The sequence below is a fragment of the Bombina bombina genome, chromosome 1 (genome assembly GCF_027579735.1).
Source record: "Bombina bombina isolate aBomBom1 chromosome 1, aBomBom1.pri, whole genome shotgun sequence".
In the NCBI taxonomy this organism is placed as follows: Eukaryota; Metazoa; Chordata; class Amphibia; order Anura; family Bombinatoridae; genus Bombina; species Bombina bombina.
This window is the reverse complement of record NC_069499.1, coordinates 704,959,768-704,978,571: the sequence shown is the minus strand read 5'-3', so window position 1 is coordinate 704,978,571 and position 18,804 is coordinate 704,959,768.

Below are 18,804 nucleotides of genomic sequence, written 5' to 3'. Positions count from 1 at the left end.
ATTGCGGTCAGAGGAGGAGGACTTTGGTTTTGTCTGTGTTCAGTTTGAGCCGGTTGTCATTCATCCAGGTGGCGACTGCTGTCAGGCCTTTGTGGACGTTCTTTTTGGTGGTGGTGGGATCTCGGGTGAGTGAGAAGATTAACTGGGTGTCGTCAGCATAGCAGACAATGTTGAGGTCTTGGCGTCGGACTATGACTGCGAGAGGGGCCATGTAGATGTTGAAGAGTGTGGGGCTCAGCGAAGACCCTTGCGGTACACCACAGTTGACTGGTGAGGGTTTGGAGGAGAAGGGAGGGAGTCTGAATTTCTGGTCCTGCCCGTGAGGAAGGAGGTGATCCATTCCAGGGCTTTGCTGCATATGCCGGCATCGTGTAGGAGGGTGCAGAGGGTGTTGTGGTCAACAGTGCCAAAGGCTGCTGAGAGGTCTAGGAGGATGAGGGCAGCAGTTTCTCCTCGGTCGAGCATGGCGCAGATGGTGTGTGTGGTGGTGAGGAGGGCGGTCTCGGTGCTGTGGTTGCTTCTGAAGCTGGATTGGGAGTGGTCCAGGGTGTGGTTGGTCTTAATGTGGTCAATAAGTTGCGTGTTGATGGACTTCTCTATGACTTTGGCCGGGAAGGGGAGTAGAGAGATGGGGCGATAGTTATTCAGGTCTGTGGGGTCTGCCAAGAGTTTCTTCAGCAGGGGTTTCAGTTCTGCGTGCTTCCAGACATCTGGGAAGGTGTCAGTTTTGATGGAGCAGTTGATGGTGTGGCAGAGTTCAGGGGCGATGGTGTTGCTTGCTTTGTTGAATATGTGATGAAGGCATGGGTCCAAGGGTGCGCCAGAGTGGATGGATTTCATGATTCTGAGGGTGTCCTCTGTGGTGAGGGGTATCGGGTGTAGGGGAGTGGGTGGTGGAGGTTGAGTTATGAGGTGTGAAACTGTCATAGATGTCGAGGATCTTGCGGTGGAAGAGGGCAGTGAGGGTATTGCAGAGGTCCTGGGAGGGTGGGATGTTGGTGGTGTCGCTGTTGGGTTTAGAGATTTCCTTGTTGACTACAAACAACTCCTTGCTGTTGTGTGCGTTAGAGTTGATTCTGTCTTGGATGGCTGTTTTTTTGGCAGTTTTTATGAGGTGGTGGTGGGTGGTGATTGCTTCCTTAAAGGCAGCTTTTTCCAGAAGGTTCTTGCTGGATCTCCAGGCTCTTTCCAATCAGCTGCAGTAGCGTTTGGAGTCCTGAAGGGCCGGGGTGAACCAGCTGGCCTTGTTGGTGGTTCAGCGGCTGGACAGTTTTTTGAGGGGGGCGAGGATGTTGGAGCAGTCTGTAATCCAGAGGTGGAGGTTGCGGGCAGAGGAGTTGGCATCTGTGGAAGTAGGTTGGGAGGATTTGTTTAGGGTGCGGTTTAGTGGGTCTTGGGGGATGTTGTTCCAGTTTCTGTGGGGCTGGTGGTACTGTCGGAGGTGGGTGGTGGGTTTGTTGAAGGAGAAGTGTATGCAGTGGTGGTCAGTCCAGAGGAGTTTGGTGATCTTATTGACTGAGAAGTGGTTGCCTGAGGAGATCGGGTCGAGGGTGTGGTAGCCTGCGTGGGTTGGGTAATTTACTAGTTGCTTCAGTCCGATGGTTCTGAGGTTTTCCAGGAGGGTGGAGGTGTTGTGATCGTTGGGGTTATCAAGATGGAAGTTGAGGTCACCGAGGAGGATGTAGTCCGTTGAGGCGAGGGCATGGGGTGCGATGTGGTCGGTGATGGAGTCGCAGAAGGAGGGACGAGGTCCGGGAGGTCTGGAGATGAGGGTGCCATGGAGGGTGGTGTTGGGGTTGATCTGGATCTTGAAGTGTAGGTGTTCTAGGCCTGGTGAGTGGTCATCAGAGCTGGTTGTGACTTGGAGGGTGTGTTTGTGGATTATGGTGATGCCTCCTCCAGGTCTGTTGCTGCGGTCTTTGTGGCAGATCTTGTTGCCTTCGGGTTTTGCAGTGGCGATGTCCGGCGCTGATGTGGGGTTTAGCCAGGTCTCAATGAGGAAGGAGACATCTGGGGAGGTGGAGTCTAGCAGGTTCCAGATTTCAAGGGCGTGCTTGTGGATGGAGCAGGTGTTGAGGAGGATTCAGTTGAGGTAATTGCGGCTGTTTTTGGGTGGGTTAGTTGTTTGGGTTGTGGTCCAGAGGGAGGGGAAAGAGCAGTTGCGGCAAGTAAAAGGTCCGAAGGTGTTGATTAGGGATGCGTGGTGGCAGGCGGATGATCTACAGGTGTTGAGCACGTGGAGGGTGCTGGCGTTATAATGGCGGAAGTTTCTGGATCTTGAAGTGTAGGTGTTCTAGGCCTGGTGAGTGGTCATCAGAGCTGGTTGTGACTTGGAGGGTGTGTTTGTGGATTATGGCGATGCCTCCTCCAGGTCGGTTGCTGCAGTCTTTGTGGCAGATCTTGTTGCCTTCGGGTTTTGCAGTGGCGATGTCCGGCGCTGATGTGGGGTTTAGCCAGGTCTCAATGAGGAAGGAGACATCTGGGGAGGTGGAGTCTAGCAGGTTCCAGATTACAAGGGCGTGCTTGTGGATGGAGCAGGTAATGAGGACGATTCAGTTGAGGTAATTGCGGCTGTTTTTGGGTGGGTTAGTTGTTTGGGTTGTGGTCCGGAGGGAGGGGAAAGAGCAGTTGCGGCAGGTAAAAGGTCCGAAGGTGTTGGTTAGGGATGCGTGGTGGCAGGCGGATGATCTACAGGTGTTGAGCAAGTGGAGGGTGCTGGCGTTATAATGGCGGCAGTTTCTGGAGCCAAGGTTCATGGCGTTGGGTGCGGTTGAGGCTCAGACGGGCACTGATATGCTTGCCTTTGGCATGCCAGCGGTGCGCCCACTGCACTCGTCCATGGGTGGTTGCTCAGGGAGCAGCATTAAATACAGCAGTAAGGTGGGCAGGCTGGTTAGCTGGATAGGGGTAGGTGTGAAATGAAAACAGAGCAAGCAGGATAGAGTAAAATACAACAAAAATACATAGGGAGGAGGGAGAAAGAGAGAACTTACTTCAATGGTGCTGGGAGCAACATTAAATACAGCAGGAAGGTGGGTGGGCTGGTTAGCTGGATAGGGGTAGGTGTGAAATGAAAACAGAGCAAGCAGGATACAGTAAAATACAACAAAAATACATACCGAGGAGGGAGAGAGAGAGAACTTCATATTATTATTTTGTTTCCATTTACAGGAGAGGCTCTGCCTCCCCTGACTCCTGTTCCCTGTTTAGTTTTCATTTAGTTTAGAACAAAACAAAAATCAAATTTTCAGAAAACATTTACATTTGTTTTTATAACAAAGTTAAATTTTGCAAAGCTACAGTTGAAAAGTTCACACTAACCTAACAGGAAGCTTAGCCATTCATCTCCCAGGACCTGCACTAAAGTTAGTGCAGATTTTGGGTGCTGAGCAAGCTGAGCCTACCGCCAGGACCTGGTAAGAAGAGGATCAGGTTAGCATGCTCTCCAGAGTGCGCTAAGGTAAGTATTAACCCTTTATAATTAACTTAAAAGAAACAAATACTGATGAATTTAGTCATTTTTTTTATTTTCTGTTTTGTCTTGGGGGTTAGCTGTTAAGTGAAGTTGGGGGGTATTTTGTGATGGGTGTTGTGGAGGTTAAGAGTTTAATAGGTTATGGGTATTTTGCATTGGGGTTGTGGTGGTTAGGGGATTAATCGGTTAGGGGGTAGTTTGCTATGGGGGATGTGGCAAATAAGGGGGTTAATAGGTTAGGGGTATTATGCAATGGGGGGTTGTGGTGGTTTAGGTTTTTACAGTGTAGCAGGGTAATTTGTGGTGGACTATGTGGCTGCTTAAGGGTTAATAGTGTAGCAGGGTAATATGCAGTGGGCTATGTGGCAATAACCATAAAGATACCCCTTTCCTCTTGATCTCTGAATACTGGATAGGGTAAAAGAAGCACAGATATTTACCAAGATCAATCTCGGAGGACCTTATCATTTGGTATGGGTGAATGAGAGAGAGGAATGTAACTCAGCCTTTAAGTCAAGATATGGCCACTTTGAGTACCTGGTGATGACATTCAGCCTCTGTAACAATCCATTCCCCTTTCAGCACTTCCTAAACAATATGTTCAGAGATCTACTGGTAACATTTCTAATGTAGTGTAACTAAATAACATACTGGTGTATTCAAAGACTCTTCAAGAGCAAGAGAGACATGTTAGAACAGTTCTTCTAAGACTCAGACAGCATAAGTTGTATGCTAAATTAGAGAAATGCCAATTTGAAAAATTAACTATTTAATTTTTTGGTTATATATTCTCACTCAATCAAGTTGAGATGGATCCTAAAAAGATTCAAGTAGTTCTTTATTGACTCACATCTTCAAACAAGAAAGCAGTCCAGACACTTGTAGGATTTGCTAACTTTTAAAAGATATTCATCTGGGACTTCTCCAAAGTGCTCTCTCCTATTACTGAAGCTATCTCCCATAAGTTTTGGTGGCAACATTTCTCTCAATATTTCAAAGCTTATATCTTTTATGTTAGTGCATAAGAGACCCCCAATTTACTTCTAGATTCTGGGAACACTTTTGTAAAAATCTGAAAATCATCCTTTCTCTAATCACAGTTTACCATGCACAAGGCAATGGACTGACAGAGCTTGTTAACCAAAACTTGGAGCAATATCTCTGCAGTTATTTGTTACTATTCCTTGCCAATTATGTTTTTCACCAAACCGCCCTACCGGGTCTTCCATGTCATGCTGCAGTTCCGGATCTGAATGTTAGACTTTAGAACTTACAGAAACACTTTAGCCTTCTTCAAAGAACCTTACTTAAATTCCAAAGATATCAAAAGTTGCATACTTATAAAGAAGAGCTGCAGCTCCTGTCTATCAATATGGGGATAAAGTCTTACTGTAAGAAAATTACCTTAGGGAACTATTCTCCCAGTCTGGGTCCCCAATCTTAGCGAACACTAAGAGTGAGTTCTTCAGTCTTAGTGTCCTACATGGAGGGACGCTGAGACTCAACTCTTATAGCTGCTAATGCAGCTCTCAATTTGCGTGCGGCTATGCACTGCCTAGATTTAAAGGAGTCATGTCCTAATTGACGGAACTCCCACCTGGAGACTATTGGAGTGGGAATTCCTATAAATAGTCACTCAGCCCACCACTGCCTTATTTTCCATGTTCCTGAAAGCCAAGCTTACTTACTTGATACCTGTGTATGCTCACCTTGTTCCAGAGACCAAGCATACCTACCCTATACAGAAAATATAAACAAAGAAAGGAAAAGTACTTATGACAGCACTCTTGCCTCACACCTTTCATTGAAAACAGGGATGGGTATATAAGTATGTACCCTTCCCCACTAGTAGAGATCAACACACATAGAAACAGTGGATTTGAGTATCTAAAGATACAGCAGAAAATGAGGAACTTACAACTAAGACCTCAGATATATCACATGATGTAATAAAACATGCTAATATCACAAAAAATCCCAAACCATATACAAAAAATATAGGATTATTACATATTATAAAGTGCACTTATTATCAGAAAAAATCAGATCCCTGAAAATTATTAAAGAAGACAAATAGTCATTAACCAATTAATTACCACACTTTGAGGATAGAGAAAACACTCCTACATGATCCGTGATCCATAAAGTGAACCAAAAGAAGCAAAAAGTTCATCTAGTGAATCGCTATTAAACATAAAGTCCGATCCGTATGCAATCAACTGTTGGGACTGAAAATGTTTTCTTGCAGAGGCTGTGTAGCAGACAAAGTACAAGGTCTTAATATATTGCACCTATGCTCCACGACCATATCAAAGGGGAGTCAGCTGACAGGTAAAGCTCTGCTACTTATGCTGTAAAGCAATCAGTTAAAGTACCAACAAGCTAGACAGCTGAGCAGCCGGAAGAATTCCAGAACGCTAGCACCTGACTACGTCAAACCCCAAAAGATTTAATGTGGTGTGTATAGAGCAGGAAACTAGATCCTTGAATTACCTTTTTAAAGCTTCATAAGCCGCCTCATCAAGTTTCTCCAAAAAGATAAACAATATTTCAGGGAGCCGACATTGGAATGTCAACGATCGTTTCACCATCTGGCTTCGTCAGGGCTTGTAATTGTTAGATCACCTCAGCTGCCTTAAATAGTGCAAATAATGCAAATGTTAAATAATTATATCACATTTAGAAAGTGACTAGTATATTGAGACACTATAGCTTTAAACAAGAGAAGCATACTGCTTAGGGGTAACGTTGAGATATTAGTTGTATTTACCTGTTTGAGATAAATCATTGTATGTATGCAAAATCCTGTAAGCTATTGACATCATGTACTTTGAAGTGCTATATCTTTAAATCTCGCAAATACATTAGTAAGCGACTTAGGCACATCAGAGAGCTGTAGTGGTCAATTCTTGAACTACAAACTCATTTTAGACATTTTGTCAGGATAAGGTTAGTTTTTCAATAGCAAAGTTTATAAACTAGCGTTGTTACTTCAAATATGTTTCTTGATTAGGTGTACAATGAACGGTGGATTCTTAGTATCTAAAGTAAATGTAACTAATTGTATACAAATGTGTATTATAGTGTACTTTAAGTTAGTCTATAGGAACCAAAATTCACGTGAGAAGTTTCTGGGGGATCCACACACAACCAAACCAACGTGAGGGAGCGCTCAGACACGGCAGCTTTTGATGTTGTACGATTCTGCAGTGGCCTTCACGTAGATGATCCCTCCTCCAATGATGTCGTGATGACGTAACAGCGTAGCAGGATCCAACAGCCGGTGCGAGGACAAGAGCGATCCACCTCCGCTCCAACAGAATTCAGCAAACACAAAAAGTCAGCGCACCCGGCTTTAAAGAAACTGAAGGCACACAGTAAAATTCTCAAATAGTGAATTTAATGTAATGCACATGAAAACATTACAAGGCCAGAAGTGTATGGTGGCTGGCTCCACCGGACTTAAAAGATAAATAGGTCAGACGCGTTTCCTGTGGATATATCACATATTCATCAGTGACCGTACTTCACACCCTCTGAATAGAGCCTTATATCTAGGCAGGGAACACTCCCATTTAATTGCCGGTCCAATAGTAAAAGGACCCAATGCTGGCCATAAAAAGTGGGTGTGTAGTAAGGAGTGATGCGTTGAAGCAGTTCACAATTCGTAATTTATGATAGGGAAACAGGTAATACATATCATAATTTGACATATGAAAAAACAAATAACATTATAAAAATGTTAAACAATGAAAAATATAAATAAATAAATAAATAAACCACCTGTTACCCTAAATAAAAAATAATAATAAATAAAAAAGAGAGAAAGAAATATTGCTAAGCGAAAATTTAAAGTGACAGTAAGGTAAATAGTAATACTATGTCAGACAATATCTAGGTGTAACACTATAGTGATAATGCTATTGATCAACATATAACTTAACATCCCACTCTGAATTTAAACCAATAGGAAGGCGGGTATCCAAATGAAAAATCCAAAACACCTCTTTTTTACTGAGGATTAAACCTCGATTACCTCCTCTTGGGTGTCTAGGGATCATTTGTATAGCCTGGAATGTCAACAAAGAACTGTCTGAATTATGATATCTTCTGAAATGCAGGGATATTGGAGTAGTTGACTCCGGATCCTCAATGGAGCGTAGATGTTCCAAAAAACGGTCCTTCATGGCACGGGTCGTTTGACCTACATACTGCCTGAAACATCCCTTGCATGTCAGAAGATAAACAACATAACAAGAATTACAAGTCATGTGTTCTCTAATCTGAAAAGATTTGTTAGTAGCAGTGGACACAAAACTGTTCCCAAAAGTCGCATAGGAACAAGACTTGCATCTCCTGCTGCCACACCTGAAAAATCCTGGTTTAATCGAGAGCCAATTGGCTCTCAATGGTTTTCTAGGCAACATAGATGGGGACAATAAGTTCCCTAATGTTTGTGCCTTACGTGATACAAAAAAGGTACCATCTTTCAATATGCTTTTGAGACTCTCATCAGTATTTAGAATAGGAAGTGCCTTGCGCACAATGTCGCATATTTTACCATATTCAACACTATATGTAGTAATGAATTTAAGTTTGTTTACCCTACTCTGTTTTTTGGAAGTATCGAACTGAAAAAGATCTTTTCTTGTTGTCTGATCAACTTCTTTTTTGATGCTCTCAAGTGCTGTTTCAGAGTACCCTCTTTCAATTAGTCTAACAGTTAAATCCTGAGAATGCTTTAAGTAACTGCTAGAGGTACTGCAGTTACGTTTGACCCTTACAAACTGGCTTTTGGGAATAGAATTAATAGTATGTTTCGGATGGCACGACCGGGCATCTAGAATGGTATTTCCTGCACTCGGCTTTCTGAATAATTCAATGTCTATGCTTGAAGTCTCTAGATTTGAACACAATTCGATATCCAAAAAAGAAATCGAAGATTTATTGACCTCCATAGTAAATTGGAGATTCAAAGAATTATCTTGAAGATACAACAGAAACTGTCCAAGAAGAGATTCTGGGCCTTTCCAAATAAGTAAGACGTCGTCTATATAGCGACCGTAGTAATGAATGTATTGCCTGAAAGGATTTCCATCTCCATAGACGCAGGACAGCTCCCACCAACCCATGTACAGGTTGGCATAAGAGGGGGCAAACTTGGCCCCCATCGCTGTCCCACGTCTCTGGAGATAGAAACCCCCCTCAAACAAGAAAAAATTATGGGTCAATAAATACTCTACAGAGTTCTTAATGAACAGTTTAAATGCCTCTTCATAATTGGAAAAATGATCCAAGAAAAATGTAATGGCCTCGATGCCCTTGTCATGAGGAATACAGGTATATAATGAGACTACGTCGATCGTGACAAATGTGTATTCCACACGCCATTCAAGGCTTTCCAACTGTCTAATCACATCAGACGTGTCCCTTATATAACCTGTTAAATTCAAGACAAATGGTTGAAGGTAACCATCAATGAGTTCTGAAAGTGGCTCGTTCAAAGAGCCAATCCCTGCCACAATGGGTCTACCGGGGGGATTAGTGGCATGCTTGTGAACTTTTGGCAGATAATGAAATATAGCCATAACCGGATGCTCGCTGTATAGAAATTCAAAATTTGATTGCTTAATAAGCCCATCTTGTAAAGCTTTCTCGAGAATCTTTCGTAGTTCAGCTTTGTAAGAAAAGATGGGGTTAAATTTAAGTTTCTCATACACCGTAGCATCAAGCAACTGCCTATATGCCTCTGTGAGATATGCCTCGAGGTCCAACACAACCACTTTGCCCCCCTTATCTGAATTACGAATAACCAAATCATGATTATCCCTTAACTGTTTGATAGCTAGATGTTGTGTTTTAGATAGATTATCAGAATGAGAGGGGGGATCTCTCATAGACAGTTTTCTCAATTCTTGTTCAACTGTCTTTTGAAAAACTTCAATAGCACTAGATCTTGCCTGCACAGGGTAAAATTTGGACTTTTTCTTTAGTTTGGAGATGTCCTGTTCTTCCCCTAATACCTGTGGACTAAAATTAGAACTCTCTCTATCAAGTGCTAGAAGATCCAAAACTGAACATTCATCAGAAAAATCAAAAGCAAAATTTCTTTGGCCAAGATTCTCAGCTACTTTCACACCCTGAGTAGGTGACCCTGAAAAATGCTTCTTCAAAACAATAGACCTTACAAACCGATTCAGATCTATAATGGTGTCAAATAACTTAAAGTGTGATGTAGGAGAGAATCCTAGGCCCAAAGATAATACTTCTATTTGTGTTGTTGTTAATTCAAGAGAAGAAAGGTTAATCACATTACTATTATTTAAGCATATTTTTGATATTGAGTGGCTTTCTTTCTCTGTGGATACCGCCTTGGTAGTGTCACTGCTGGTTCTTTGGCGAGACCTTCCACGGCCCCCTCTACGTATTTTTTTCGTCTTACATGAGATTTGTGGGGGCCCCACTCGTTTTTTGACTGTGATGTACTTGGAGTGGGCATCTCATCCTGTGTATCAAGAGAAAAAGAACCAGTTCCTATTGTGGGTACTGAGACAGAACCCATAGCCTCGATGTCAGAGGAGTCATAGTCATATTCGGTATCTGTCTCTGCAAATCTTACTTGCTTATGTTCAGGACCTTGGCTCTTATTGGTCCTTCTGTACCTCCTTCTAGAATCTGACACTGTCCATTTATAGACTTTGTTAAGTTCATAGTCCTGCTTATCCCGTAGGATTTTCTGTTTCTTGAATTGCCAAAGATCCCTTTTAAATTCAGTAATGACTTTCTTAAGTTTAGTGTCATATTTAACAAAATCAGGATTTTCAGTAAGTGGACGTAAGTAAGACTGTAATTTTAACTTGTCATTAGTCAGTTCTTGTCTTGAAGCCTTTTTATATTCAATAAGCAGATCAATGAGTGCTAAAGAACAAGTTGTTAGGATATTATTCCACTTATCAATAAACACTTGGTTAGTCACCTGGAAGGAAGGAAATTTTCTAATCCGTAAACCACGTGGAATACGCTGTGCTTTCTGATACATTTGGAAACTTTTAATGTCCAATTCAAAACGAGTATCCTTTTTTAGTAAAGCATCCATTCTAAAAAACAGGTTATCCAAATTAGAATTTGCTTCCTGCTCCATAACGTCTGTATTAAACAGATCCTCACTGTCACTCACTTTGTCAGCAAACTGCTGTAACACAAAACCCCCGGTCGCCATACCATACACTTCAATTTAATGCCTTATTTAAATATAACAATTACTGTGCCTTAATGTCCAGAAATATGAAAAGCTGATTGGGAAAACTACGGCTTACAGCACATGCAGAAATATCGCCATTAATACAAACAGTAGAATACAGCAATGTCCGTGCAGCTTACCCTCGATGCGGTGGATAACAGCAAACAAACCAACGTGAGGGAGCGCTCAGACACGGCAGCTACTCCAATATCCCTGCATTTCAGAAGATATCATAATTCAGACAGTTCTTTGTTGACATTCCAGGCTATACAAATGATCCCTAGACACCCAAGAGGAGGTAATCGAGGTTTAATCCTCAGTAAAAAAGAGGTGTTTTGGATTTTTCATTTGGATACCCGCCTACCTATTGGTTTAAATTCAGAGTGGGATGTTAAGTTATATGTTGATCAATAGCATTATCACTATAGTGTTACACCTAGATATTGTCTGACATAGTATTACTATTTACCTTACTGTCACTTTAAATTTTCGCTTAGCAATATTTCTTTCACTCTTTTTTATTTATTATTATTTTTTATTTAGGGTAACAGGTGGTTTATTTATTTATTTATTTATATTTTTCATTGTTTAACATTTTTATAATGTTATTTGTTTTTTCATATGTCAAATTATGATATGTATTACCTGTTTCCCTATCATAAATTACGAATTGTGAACTGCTTCAACGCATCACTCCTTACTACACACCCACTTCTTATGGCCAGCATTGGGTCCTTTTACTATTGGACCGGCAATTAAATGGGAGTGTTCCCTGCCTAGATATAAGTCTCTATTCAGAGGGTGTGAAGTACGGTCACTGATGAATATGTGATAGATCCACACACAAGTTGCTATTTAAGGCAGCTGAGGTGATCTAACAATTACAAGCCCTGACAAAGCCAGATGGTGAAACGATCGTTGGCATTCTAATCTTGGCTCCCTGAAATATTGTTTATCTTTGCCACACTCTACTCTGAGTAAAAAGATTTTCGGAAGAAATAAAGGACACTGGATTTCAACCAGCACTTTCTACAGGATGTCTGTCTTATACGGAGAAACTTGATGAGGCGGCTTATGAAGCTTTAATAAAGGTAATTCAAGGTTCTAGTTTCCTGCTCTATTCACACCGCATTAAATAATTTGGTGTTTGACGTAGTCAGGTGCTAGCGTTCCGGAATTCCTCCGGCTGCTCAGCTGTCTAGCTTGTTGGTACTTTAACTGATAACTTTACAGCAGAGCTTTACCTGTCAGCTGACTCCCCTTTGATATGGTCGTGGAGCATAGGTGTAATATATTAAGACCTTGTACTTAGTCTGCTACACAGCCTCTGCAAGAAAACATTTTCAGTCCCAACAGTTGATCGCATACGATTTGGACTTTATGTTTAATAGCGATTCACTGGATGAACTTTTTGCTACATTTGGTTTACTTTATGGATCACGGATTGTGTAGGAGTGTTTTCTCTATCCTCAAAGTTTGGTAATTAATTGCTTAAGGACAATTTGTCTTCTTTAATAATTTTCAGGGATCTGATTTTTTTCTGATAGTAAGTACACTTTATAATATGTAATAATCCTATATTTTTTGTATATGGTTTGCGATTTTTTTGTGACATTAGCATGTTTTATTACATAATGTGATATATTTGAGGTCTTAGTTATAAGTTCCTCTTTTTCTGGTGTATTAAAAATCTTTAGATACTCAAATCCACTGTTTCTATGTGTGTTGATCTCTACTAGGGAGGGGTACATGCTTTTTTTTTTTTTTTATTTTTTTTTTTTTTTTAAACTTTTATTTTATAGTAAAGATAATATATTACAATAATCAATGTAAAAAATACATCACAATGGGTAAAATATTCCATATACAGTTTAAACATTAACAGTCCGTGTCAAGGTAAGGGTCAACAAATCCCCTTACTATAGTGATTTACATAATAAAGATAATCCCAAATTTAGACAATCAACCAGAGTTTACCAGAGTTTATCCTATGTGTATAAAAATCTAAAAAAAACATACTACACTTGTGCAAATTTGTGATCATTTTTCATCTTTACTTCTTTTAATAATTAATATCACTCCCAGGCATTCACACATCACACATACCAAACAAAAAAAAAAAAAAAAAAAAAAAAAAAAAAAGAGGAAATCTGCAGCTCTCTCGTCTCCCGTCCCATCTAATCCCCAGACCCAGAATCTGACGCCCAATCTCCAGGGAAATGGCCAGCTAAAATGTTTACCATAACATACTCCGAGTCTCTGAGAGGTTTAATTAACTTTTTCTGAAGTGCGAGAGGACAAGATCTCACAAGTGTTTCCCATTTTTTGAAGAATGTAGGCAGATATTTATCTTGTGGATAGGGAATATTGAATTGCTCTGTTGTGAAATGGTTAACCATAGCACTTTTAAATTGTTTCATAGTAGGTGCAGAAGAAGCTTTCCACTGTTTAAAAATAAGATTCCGAGCTGTTAGGATTATCGTATTTATCAAGTTGTAATTCTTGGTTATTCCCTGAAATTTCACCAAAAAGAAAACATCCATTGGAGATACTTTATGATCTAATTTCAAAATTGCTGTCATCCAGTAGGATATTTTCTTCCAGTATTGATGGATTTTGGGGCAACTCCAGAGACAGTGGAATAGATCTGCACTTAATGAGGAACATCTAGGACAGAGGACTCTTGATTTATACCATTTGGAGAGAACAGCAGGAGTAAGATATCTTTTAAGAGCAATTTTTATCTGCGACTCTCTCCACGAAGTCGGTACCCAGCTTTGCTGAATTATTTGGAAACTCCCTATAATGGTCTGTTCATCTATATCTGGGAAATATGTGTCCCACATTGCCACCATCTCAGTTACCTGTGTCTTTGACGTTTTCTGGTTTGTGAGAAGATATAGTGGAGAAATTGTATAGATTCCTGCCGCATACAGGGAGATCCTGGCCTGTAGCTCGCCCCGTGACCAATTATTCCCGTATTTTGAGCTTAGCTCCTGCAGATAATGTCTAACTTGGAGATAAGCATAGAATTCGCGTGGCTGTAGCTCGTATTGTGTTGCAATATCCTCAAACAGTCGTGGGTATCCATCTGTACCTAGTAGTTGCCAAATATTTTGAAGACCCTTTGACGCCCAAGCTTTGAATATCTGGTTGTTTAAGCCCGGCCCGAACTCAGGATTACCACATATAGTTAAATATTGTGATATATGGGGGAGCAATCGTTTTCCACACAAAGCCTCTGCCAGGCCACCAGGACGTTCTTAAAGGTGGTCATATAGAATATATTGGAGGGCAAGGAGGTGAGGGGACAGTGTAAAAGTGCCTTCAAATTGAACGGGGCCACCACTTGGTTTTCCCAGGTAACCAAGGAAATTTGGTCTTTCCCAGTTAGCCAGTCTAGAGCAAATCTGGCTAAGGTAGCCAGATTATATGATTGAATATTAGGGAGAGCGAGGCCGGCTGAAAGCTTAGAATTCATAAGTCTATGGGGCGCAATGCGTGGTCTCTTACCATTCCATAAGAATTGAGAACATGCCCTATTATACATGATAATATCTTTCTTATGTAGAAAACACGGGATATTCTGCATAATATAAAAAGTTTTGGAAAGAGGACAGATTTAATTAAGGTTACGCGCGCCGTTAATGATATAGGTAACGGGGTCCACTCCACTAACTTCTTTCTGCAGAAATCTAGACATGGTCTATAATTTATTTTGTACCACTCTTCTGGATTTCTGGATAGACAAAGACCAAGATAAGTAATCTGGGAGACCTCAAGGAAGGGATGATTACAATAATAAGGAGGGTTTCTATATACCCACATTAATTCTGACTTTGAGATATTTATCTTAAATCCAGAGATCTCCCCAAATTCTTGGATAATCATTTGGAAGATGGGTATAGTGACCTTAAGATTAGAAAGAAATATTAAGAGATCATCCGCATACAGGAGCAACACTAGCTTTTCATCTGCCATGAGAATCCCATCTAGTTCTTGTCTTAATCTAATAGCAAGAGGTTCTATACTCAGATTGAATAAAAAAGGGGAAAGAGGGCATCCTTGTCTAGTCCCTCTGGAAAGCTCAAAGCGTTGGGTAGATGTATTATTTATGATGATCGCCGAGGAAGGGGTACTATAGATTAGTTGAATATAATTAATAAAATATTCAGGAAATCCGAACCGATCCAACGCGGAGAACAGATGGACCCAATCAACGCGATCGAATGCTTTCTCCGCGTCGATCGTTAAGATAGCCTTATCTTCCGTTTCCCTTACTCGTAAAGACTTATATTTGATCCAGAAGGATTCGATCAGGATTAATAGTTTCCTTGTGTTTCTTACAGGATTCCGGCCCGACATAAAACCCGATTGGTTCTCGTGGATTAAGTCACCCATGTATGGTTTTAATCGGGAGGCTATTATAGATGCCAGCAACTTATAGTCGGTGTTTAGGACTGAGATCGGTCTATAGGAGCTAGGTAATTCCGGATCTTTACCTTTTTTTAGAATTAATGAGATATTTGCGGTTGTAAAAGATGGAGAACAATTAGTGTTTTCTGAAAAATAAAAATTAAATAGCTTATTCAGTATTGGGGTCACCTGTATCTGTAAAATCCTATAGTACTCGATGGGGAGGGCATCAGGTCCAGCCGCTTTATTAGTTTTCGCGTTCTTAATTGCTATTGTGATTTCCTCCTCAGTAATAGAGGCATTAATCGTGTCTCTGGCATCAGAAGATAACCTTGGAATCTCGATCTTTTCCAGAATGCCAATCTCTTATCGGGGTTAGTAGGCTCTCTTTTGTATAGATCTTGAAAAAAGTCAAAGAATACTTTTTCAATATCAGTATGTTTGGTATATCTCATATCTCCCTGTTTAATAGCCGATATTGGATGTCTGGGAGAAGATTTAGTGGTTCTAGCCAGAAATTTCGCCGATCTGCCCGTAAAGCCACCGTATATTGCTCTCATTCTCATTTCTTCCTGAACGCTACTTTGCTTAATATGCGTATCCCGGAGCATTTTAGCAGTCACATATGCATCCCAGTAAGCTTTAGTGTGGTTTATAATATAAGCCCTATATGCGTTCTTAACCCGATTAGCAAGTTGTCTAGTTATTAGGGTCCATTTTTTTTCAGATGTAGGGAGTAAGATTTAATTTCCCCTCGTAACACGGCCTTGGAGGCCTCCCAGAACACTTCGATCTTATCTATATAGCTGTGATTGTTATTATAGTATTCGTCCCATTTTAAACGTAATTGGTTCTGAAACTTGATATTGTTGCTCAGGTATTTAGGGAAATATATGTGGTTCTTATCTCGATGTCCGCCATTTGTATCACATCTCAAACCCTATCACAGCGTGATCGGAAATGACGATGTCTCCAATACTGGACACCCAATTCCAGTTAAGCAGGGATTCAGAATTAAAAAATAATCGATCCTTGAGAAAGACTGTTGGACTTGAGATACACAAGAGTAATCTCGAGCGTCCGGGTTCTGGACCCGCCATATGTCCACCAGTCCCAGCTGACTGCAGAATTTCTGAAAGGTCCGAGCTTTCCGGTCCCTATTTTTTAGGGCCTTTTTATTTGAGCTATCTAGCAGAGGGTCTGCCATTAAATTTAGGTCTCCCCCGATAATTAGATTTGACCCAATATAGTTATGTAGTTTGACTGAGAGTGTAGACCAAAATTTATGGTCACTTTGATTGGGACCATATATATTGCACAGTATGTATTTTATACGTTTAATTTCCAGTTCCGCGATTAAAAATCTGCCCTCAGGATCGATTATAGTAATAATTACCTGATATTCAGCTTCGATTTACTAAAATGGCCACTCCCCTCTTCCTAGATGTGAAAGGGGCCGCCAGAACTTCTCCCACCCACTTTGCTTTCAATTTAGGTATTTCAAGAGCCTAAGATGGAGCTCCTGTAGGAAAACTATATCAGGGTTAAATTTGCCCAGGTGTTTTATTATAGTTTTCCTTTTAATTGGGGAGTTAATACCACCAATATTCCATGATAGTAAATTAACTTATTAATCAGGGAAATTATTTGTCTCTAATCCGTAGATGCATAACCAAATGAACTCATTATATATACAATCTCGGTAGTCAGGAAATGCGCCCGAAGGAGAGGGTGGCAGACCCTTAGATGTAAAAAGGGGAAAGGGGACTGGAGAGACAATGAGAGAGACGGGAGAAGATAAAAAAGAAAAAGCGGAGGAAGGGGAGAAAAAAAAAAAAAAAAAAAAAAAAAAAAAAAAGAAAAAAAAATTACCTAAACAACAATACATAGGCTAAGGTACCCCTGATTCTCTACAGAAAGCTTCAGCTTCCATAACATTGTTCGGAGTGTATGTAGTGCCATCTTTTAAAAAACACAAAAGAAGAAAAAAAAAAAAAAAAAAAAAAAAAACACACACACACCACAGAACCCCACAAGACCCACCAAAACACCAAAAAGAACACCATTTCTAGCATTATCATAGTCCTCAATTCAAAGACCATACTACTCATTTCTATTTATCTAAGTAACAACATATTCTGAATCTGTGATCAAGGAACCTCTTCCTGATACCCTAAAAACATATTCATGGTACCCCTACCTCTCTGCAAAAAGCCTCCGCCTCCATAACATTATTGAGTGTGTGTGTACTTCCATCTTTCTGTACAATTAGCTTAGCTGGATAAATCAGCCTGATGTTGTAGTTCTCTTTCTGCAATCTCCCATAAAAAAAAGACATATCTCTTCGCTTGGTTAATGTTTCCGAAGAGAAGTCTTGAAACAGTAATAGTTTATGTGAGCCTACAGAGAGAGGGCTATATTTCCTATAATGTTTAAGATATAAAAGTTTGTCCTGGAAGTTGACAAATTTAAAGATTACTGGCCTTGGTCTAGATGTCTCACTGTGTTCACGTCGTTGCCCTATCCTATGTACCCTTTCAACAAGAAAGGGAGCAGCAGGAGCTGGGATCTGTAGGGCCTGTGGTAACGTAATGGTAACAAAATTCATTAAGTCTTGAAATTCAGTAGACTCAGGCAAGCCAATCACTTTAAGGTTATTGCGCCTCGATCGATCCTCAAGGTCCTCGATCTTGGCTTGCAATGAAGTGATAGTTTTGCTGTGAGTATCTATTACAGGATCCATAATATTAAATCTATCTTCTAGATCTGAGATCCGATTCTCCATTTCGTCTAGTCTAGTTGAAAACTGTCTAACCTCCAAAGTGAGGTTTGATATCTCATTTTGATCTCCTGTTTGATCATGTCAAATTGGGGTGTCAGGATTTTGGCTACTTCAGCAGCAAATTCTAACAAGTTGTTAGGAGACGGATTAGAGACACTTTTTTCCGATGGGGAAACCGAGCCAGGAATCCAAGTTCCTGCTGCTCCCCTTCTTATCTCTGGATTTGGGGGGCATATTGGAAGGAGAACTTCTTTGCTGCATAAATTTATCCATGGACAAAGCCTCACTAAAATTTGTCTGTATAGTACTGTCTATTAACTAGGGGGCTTAACAGAGTGAGAAGTACACACAAAAAAAAAAAAAAAAAAAAAAAAAAAAAAAAGGGGGGGAGAGTATAATTTTTTGATGTGTTTGAGACAGAGTATTCTTCTAAAAGTGATAGAATGTTTTTTATTCAAGTGTCAATTCTATTTCTCAAAATCTCTAGTTTTTATTTCTATCTAAAGTGTGCAAGAATTATTCCTTCTAAACCATTTCTAGTGTATGCCACTATATAGGAGAATCTACAAATATTAGCGTAAGTGAATAGGTGTCGGTGTAAGTAATCAGCTTCTTAACATAAAGCACCACAGTGAAAATTAACCAGGGAGATTTGTGTATATATTCCTACCCTAATATATTTTTATAAACTTAAATCAAAAATTACAATTCGATATCCTAATAATTAGTACTATTAATTCCAGAAAAACATACCTTGGGGGGACTAAATATTTAAGTTTGCCATGGCAAATTTTAATATCATTCCTACTCTATGTTTATCTGTCTCCAAGGTATAAATCTCAACTCAGACAAGCTTTTTCAGATACTGCTCATCCAAAAATACTTTCTAGC